This window comes from Callithrix jacchus, chromosome 1 (assembly GCF_049354715.1).
Source record: "Callithrix jacchus isolate 240 chromosome 1, calJac240_pri, whole genome shotgun sequence".
In the NCBI taxonomy this organism is placed as follows: domain Eukaryota; kingdom Metazoa; phylum Chordata; class Mammalia; order Primates; family Cebidae; genus Callithrix; species Callithrix jacchus.
Genome location: NC_133502.1, coordinates 76,194,235 through 76,202,098, shown reverse-complemented (window position 1 = coordinate 76,202,098; position 7,864 = coordinate 76,194,235). Strand labels below are relative to the sequence as shown.

Sequence of the window (7,864 nt, the reverse complement as noted above, 5' to 3'; positions counted from 1 at the left end):
GTCGATGACTTTATGCAACAATACTGGATTCTTGCAGATGTAACAGGAAACACGGGTGGTCCTCGTGCACAGCTCTCCTCCACCTGAGCATTTAGGAACCCAGCTTCCTTCCACATTACAGTCCTGGTTTCTCTTAAGGCTTCAGAGCATTTGCATCCAGCTAGCAGGCACAACAAAAAGTTTGAAGAAGTGTAAATGCGAAGATTTTAAGGATCAAATTTAAACATGGTGTACATTTTGTTCTGTTCCTGTTCCATAGAGAGCTCTCAGTCATATGGCCACATCTAACTACAGGGAGGATGGCAGCTCTGGTCTTTCTGGTGTAAAAATGGGCAGAATAAGTGTGGTGGACAGCTAGTAGTCTCTTCCACAATACCCATATGCACCCCTCTTCTCACATATATACACAATACTTTCTGGAGAGATATACCTCAAAGCTCTATCTGTTTTAATAACCATTGCAAAAATTAAATTTAAGAAAATTCACAGCTAGGTCAAATGGCTGATGATATGCTAATACGTTTTGCAGTAAGCCAATGCAACACTGAAGAAAAAGTGCCGAAGTCACATTCTGGGAGTGACTGCTTTCCAAGCAAGGGAGCTTATGACCTTGGCAGCTAGCATTCTGAAGCCATTGACTGTGCTCAATATTTTCAGTTCTTCCTTTGAACATTGAAAAGGAGGGCATCTCAACTAGCAACTGAGATGATGCATTCTAGTTTTTCAACAATTCATTGTTTAAAAGGTTCTTTAGTACCTAGTCAACGTTTCCCTCTTGGCATCAAGCCAGAACATTTTGCTCATGTCTGTCAGTGGCACAGCCCTGGCATACCAGTAAAAAGAACAGCAAGATCAAACATGAAAAAGGAGCCATGCCTGTCTTTGCATACTTGTCTCCTGTCTTTTCTAGGGTGGAGTGACTGATACATTCTTGCTCTGAGATAACCACATGACATCTGAGTTACAGTCATCACTACAATATCCTTCCCTGTTCTCAGCAAGTCTGCTGCACACACTATCACTTTCCTGACACACCAAGAGTTGAGCACTAACTCAACTAACATGGATTAACTCAAGTCCAGTAAGGCATTTATTTTCTTTACATTATTGATTAATGATTTTTTTTTGAGACAGGGTCTTGTTCTGTGTCCAAGGCTAGAGTACAGTGGCACAATGATAGCTCACTGCAGCCTTGAACTTCTATACTCAAGGGATTCTCCCATATCAGCCTCCCAAGTAGCTGGGACTATAGACACACACCACCATGTCCATCGAATTCTTTTAAAATTTTGTAGTGACAGGGTCTTGCTATGTTGCCCAGGCTAGTCTCAAACTCCTGGCCTCAAGCCATTCTCTCACCTCAGTCTCCCAAAGCGATGGGACTACAGGTGCGAACCACCACACCTGGCCTCAATGATATTGAGACCAGCCTGGCCAACATGGTGAAACCCCATCTCTACTAAAAATGCAAAAAGTAGCTGGGCATGCTGGGGTGCACCTATAGTCCCAGTTACTCTGGAGGCTGAAGCATGAGGATCAACTTGAACCCAAGAGGCAGAGGCTTCAGTGAGCCTATAATGTGCCACTGCACTCCAGCCTGGGCAGCAGAGTTAGACTCCATCTCAAAAAAAAAAAAAAAAAAGTTCTAAGAATGCCAGTCTTCAATCTTCACCACATGCAGGAATTTCACTTGGTTCAGTGATGATGCTCTTACTATATGACAGACCTCTGAGAAACCATTTTCTATGAATAATGCCATCAAATGATCAACCCCAACTTGCTGATGTAACAGCAACTCTAAAGAATAGCGAGAAAAAAGACAATGTGATATTCTCAATGTCCTGGGTCTATATAACTTCTATAATAATAACTAACATAAATTGAATGCTTACTAGGTGCCAGAGACTGCTCTAAGTACTTATACCTATGTTTATCTCATTTTGTCCACAGAGATTTCTTTAAAGTAGTTCCTATTTTTATCCTGATTTATAGATGAGGAAATCTGAGGCATAGAGAGGTGCAGGAACTTGCCCAGAGAACTTGCTGGTAAATGGCTAAAGCAAGATTCAGACCCAAGCAATGGAACTCCAGAAAGACTTCCCTTTACCACAGCACAGTGATGCTTCTCTTCAAGAGATTCAATTAAAGTTAAATAAATAAGTAAGAACATAGACAGCAACAGAAGACTCAGGGAACTGGTGGCCAAACAGGGCCATGTTCCCCATGGGAGGTTTTTCTCCATTCTAGCTTGGTCTGTGATGAATACTTGTGTGTCCACAGCAACCTACAAGACTAAAATCAGAGCCAGAGAGTGCTTCTGAATGGAAAGAAGCCTGGGCAAAACAGTGGCCATCAAGCATTCAGCATAGCACATAGGGGATAATTTAGTCAATGCTGTGTGAGGATTGCCATGATCAGGCAAGGGCTCCTATCCTTCTCTTGACAGGATGGAGCCTGACACTCAAGGTCAAGCATCATCTCCCAAGGTGAGAGGAGGTACAGGTTAGACACAGCATCTATCTCAGTCCAGCTCTGTTGTCAATCAAGCACTAGGACCACACCCATCTGTAACAAGAGTGCCAAGCTTCTTCCCAGCAGTGAAATGCTACACATTATTTTGGAATTCACATGGAGACCTAACGGTTCCAGGAACAGCAGTTCTAACAGTGCACATGGCAACTTTTCAGGCTGCTTCCAAGCAATGGCAAAATGTACATGGCAGGAACTTCCAATCTTTCAACACAGTTAAACCAAGCCAAGTCTTAATTGTCATTAGCTGTTGTGTTAGCAACCATATAGCGATAGCGATGAGAACTAAGAACACTGACAATTTGCCTCCAGAGGAGGTTTCTCTTATACTTTTTGTTTCTAATAAACAGAAAAAGAGATGTCCTTATCGCTGCTTTCAGTGTGAATTTCCTCTTCACAATCTTCTGGCAGACATCAGCGTCTCTCTGCTTCCCTTAGCATAACTGCAGAAATGGTAGGAAGCAGCAATTGCCATTGCATAGGTTTCTGTTTGAATATTGGCAGATGTCAAAACATTCTCATAGAAACTGCTTTCCAAAGTTCCAGCTTAATTCCTCAATCCTCTTTGCCCACATCAGTGTAGGACATGATAAAACTCAGGTGACCAAACTTGCCACCTTGCTTCTGTTCATGAAAAAAAATCTAAGCAATTAGTATCTGTGTGGGGATTTCCACAATCTCCACCCAAGGGCGAAGGAAGCTACAGAAGGCAGAAGGCAGGGAGAGACTCTTCAGGGTTACAGGAAAACATGTTTTCCACCTCTCTTCTCCCCACATCCTTCCTGTCTCAAGGCCCTCCTGCTTGATGTCTACCAGGCCTTGATCCGCTTGGATGCCAACAGTAAGAGTTTACAATGCAGTGAGAAAAAAGAGGGAATGCAAAAGCCCTCTTGGAAGCTGCCTGATTCAGTTAAATGTAAACAGTTTGTCTGGTAGATGATGTTAGGAAATCTGTGACCTTTGTCTTTCTGCTGCTATTTCCTGATTACCCACCCAGACCCTTCAGCACTAAGGCTCCAGCTCTAAAAGCAGACTGGCTTCTAAGAGGACCCTGGCTCCATCAATTAGTATCTGTGTGAATATAGGAGGTTAGTTAATCTCTCATTGCCTACATTCCCTACTCTGTAAAATGAGGATAATGAATAGTAACAAGTTATAGATTTGCTGTGGGGATTAAATGAGATAACGGATACAAAGGAAATTGGCATGGGAGCATCTAGGAAGTTTCAATGTTAACTATTAGTAATGTTGTGCCTTTTGGTAACCACCCTATCTCTCCATTCAATCAGAAAGGATTTATTAACTAACCAGTACTTACAGCAGGGCAGAAGCTCATTAACACTAAATTAAAAAACAGTGATATTTCACGTTCAGCCTTTCATCTTTAATTATTAAGTGAAAGGCTGTTTCCCCGGGTTCTATTTATTCAACAAACATTGATTGAAAACATACAGTTTGTTGAGTACTATAAGGTATTCTTAGTACATAGAAGGTGCTCAGTAAATGTTTGATAGATGAATTAATTAATTAATTAATTAATTAATCACGACCCTACCACAGATGCCCCTCCTGGATGCAACAGGACACTGGGGACAGAGAGGCTTGTTCATCTCTACACCCTCACCTCCCTCCAGCCCTAGGTCCTCTCCACTCCTGCCCAGAGCTGCCTGCCTGCAGGGCCACTGGGTTTAGACCTTCTCCTGTTTCCTTGGTTGGCTTCTGACCAAGAAGTCCTGACAAAGAAGCAGTCATTAGAACACATCCTCTTTGTGTTATTGTAGTCAGGGGTTATAAAGGATGTTCAAAGAGAAGGCAACTCACATGCCTATGGAAAGTACCTTCACCCTTTACTCCAATCAAGGGCTTATTCTTATTTTATCCTGTGTAACAGAGCCATCTCTCAAACTGCAAGTACTGAATAAGAAATAATATTTCGTACAGGGCTGGCCTGGACCATGATCAGGATGCAGCATGTAAACTTTGATGGACTATGGGAATAGCCTAGCTCTGCCCACACCTCTATCTTACAGAGTAGACATATACTGTTTTTTTTCCACCAGTATCTATTATTCCTTGCTTTGGTGTCTTGGCCATGCCTCCTCCTCTGGAAGTGGAACTTGGGTGGGGCCCCAAGTCCAGTCTCAGCAATGCAGCAAATGTCACACACCTGGACCATCAAAGCATTCAACCTACAAAAGCCACAGAGATGGGGGGGGTCGGGAAGGCACCTGCTCAGAATGAGTCCCAGGACTAGAACAACTGATCCTAGGAGAAACGTTCTCTTGTTTTACTTTTTTTTTGAGACAGGGTCTTGCTCTGTTACCCAGGCTGGAGTATAGTGGTGCCGTCTCGGCTCACTACAACCCCCACCCCCTGAGTTCAAGCTATTCTTATGCCTTGGCCTCCTGAGTAGCTGGTATTACAGGTCTGTGCCACCATGCCCAGCTAATTTTTATATTTTTAATAGAAACAGGGTTTCGCCATGTTGGCCAGGCTGATCTTGAACTCCTGGCCTCAAGTGACCTGCCCACCTCAGCATCCCAAAGTGCTGGGATTACAGGCTCTTGCTTTAATGTGAATTGGGGAAGAGTGACCTTGGAACTACTGAAAGGCCATAAGATAGTGTCTGGGAACAAAGCAAATACAGGAAAGAGAAATTTGAGCCACTGGAAAAGACAGGCTTGATTTCGTTTGAGCCCCTGAATCAACCTGTGCTTGAAGCCAGTTTCCTCTGATTTTTCAGCTCTGTGAGTACATAAATTCCTTTATCTTCTGCTTACGCCATCAAAGTGGGGTTTTTATTTACAACCAAAAGAGTCCTATGATACCAACAGAAATTCTCACAGTGCCCAAAGTTTCATATTATTTATTCCTTTACATTAATGTGGAAAATCAAGCTACAAGATTGCAAATGTGTGATCTGCTATTGATCCAGGGGATCTTGATAATTTGATAAGGATTACTGTCATTTACTCTGCAGTACCCACAGTCAAGCTGTAAGCACCCCAAGGATAGAACTCAAAACTGCATTGAACAATGCAGCCAAGCCCACCATGAAGTTCCATAGCCCATGCCTTTAAGTGAGCTTGTTGAAGTTCTATGGGGAGCAATAACTCAGGCACTGGAAACTTCTTAAATTCACAGGGCTTGCTCTAAACTATGAATGAGTAGGATTGCAGAGGCAGAAGAAAAAGGTAAAATATTTATTTTGTTTGGCAAATCTTTTGTTTCTAGTGACTTCCAGAGACAATGTGGACCACAGAAGAACCCAGGATTCTCTTTCTCAGTTTCAGTGATCTTTGCTGGATTGTGTATGAGTCACTTTTTCAATGTCTTTATCCAAAGTTGGCAATTAGGTAGAGTTTTACCAGCCCATGAGCTTGAAAATTTTTAGTCAACCAATCAGTGATAATTACTGAGCACCTATCATGTACTAGACGCTGTCTAAGTTACTGGTCACTGGAGTTTCAAAGATGAATGAGCACATTTCCTTCACCCAAGGAGATTAGAGTCCACTGAGTCATGCAGACAACACTCAACATAACTACATTGGGACAAGTAAGGCCATGACAGAGATGAGCACACAGTGACGCCAAGCAATGGCAAGGACACCTGCCCCAGGCTGCTAGGTGGAAGCTGCGACTCAAGACAAGTGGAAGGTAGTTTTTGAGCAGACAAATAAGGAAAAGGGGTTGCCGGAAGAGGAAATAGCACCAGCAAATAAGAAGTGGCATACGAAAAGTAAGGGCATTTACTGAGCTGAATTCACTTGGTAAACTCAGCCCTGGTGTGATGGTGGGAAAGAGTGTGAAAAGAAGCAAACACATCAACATAAAGGGCTTCTTCTGCCAAGGTAAGGACAGCGTTTGACTGGTGGAAGTCTTCAATGGCTCCACATTTGAGACAGACAGAATAAAATCTAGAACACTGGCATCCTTGAAAGATATTATTTTTGCATTGTCACATCCTAGTAGCAAAGAGAACAAAATGTGTGAAGAATGCAGAATCTGAAGATGGTATTTTTGTTCAAATAAGCTGTATCTTGTTCCTTATCTCCACTGTCCTGGTACCCTGGGTCCAAGAGACAGAAGGGAGCCACACATATCCCCTAGGAGGCCCGCACTGCTCTCCATCTCCCAGCCACCTTAGGCAGATGAAAATCGTTTTTCATCTGCTATGCAGTCATTTTGAAAGTGCCTGCTTCTCACCGGGAAAGTAACACGATAGTCCCTCTGGGGGATGCGCATGAAGCTGAAGCGAAACAGTCTTTTCCTTCTGACTGCCACTGCCGCATTTTCTTTCCCTGGCTCTCTCCTTCTTGTGGCTGAGTCTTTTGTCTTTTGTTCAAAAAACTGCACCTCAATCTTAGACTCCACAATGTTTTTTTGTGTTGCTTTGTTTGTTTGTTTTGATACGCATCTTTTCATAAACCGGGTTGGGTTCAAAAGGCACCCGGCTCTTTTCCCACATCAGTGTCTGGGTCAAATGTGCCCCAGGTGTGGCTCCATCAACATTCCATTTACATGTGGTTCTCATTACAGGATCCCCAAGGGCTGTGACATTTGTTTGAGCCTCCCCCAAACAAAGTAGGAATTGGCAAACACCCACAACTAGGAATTGGCAAACACCCATTGAAAATCACTATTTTAAATGTATTATGGGCAGTCCCCCACCCTGATGCATACTCAACTCCACACATCCTCATTGCCTGCGTGGCCGGGATCCCACGTCACCTCTTAACTCATTACGCTCTTTGGGCCCCTGATATTCCCTTGCCCATGTCCTGTACGTTCAGATTGCAGGCACAGGAGCTCCAGCAGCAGAAGGGACCCTTTAGGCAGGAGGACCCATCAGCCCTCCAAGGCCACATAGTCATTCCATTCACTGGCTCATGTGTCAACCTGTATGACTTCGATATGCTTATTTCACCTTTTAAAAATACCGTTCACCTTTTCCTGTGACCTTTTAAGGTAGACACTTTTTTAAGAGGCTAACACAGAATGGTAAAGTAATTCTCCATAAAACCCAGAGAAGAGACAGAAGAGACTGTGAAACTCCTCTTTGGATGCCATCTGGAGTCATAGTAAAAAAAAAAAAAATAGTTTTACTTGCTAATCTTTTAACTAAAAGCAGTTCATAGAAGGGAATTGACAGGCTTAGTAAGGGAGAGAGAAGTAGCTTGTACAAAGACTGTGCCTCAGGTTCCCCATTGGTAAAATTAAGGATTAGACATGATAATCCCTCAGCTGCCTCCATCAATGAAATGATGATTCTATTTTATTGAATCAGTTCATTTTTTAAATGAAATAAAATTGTGAATTTAAATTTATTAGTA

The 7,864-nt window shown here is 42.8% G+C and overlaps 1 pseudogene; it reads left to right on the top strand.

Annotated features, from left to right (window-relative positions):
• Positions 1-7,486: 7,486 nt before the first annotated feature.
• LOC118148432 (small nucleolar RNA SNORA26) lies at positions 7,487-7,615 on the top strand (annotated as a pseudogene).
• The last annotated feature ends 249 nt before the right edge of the window (positions 7,616-7,864 follow it).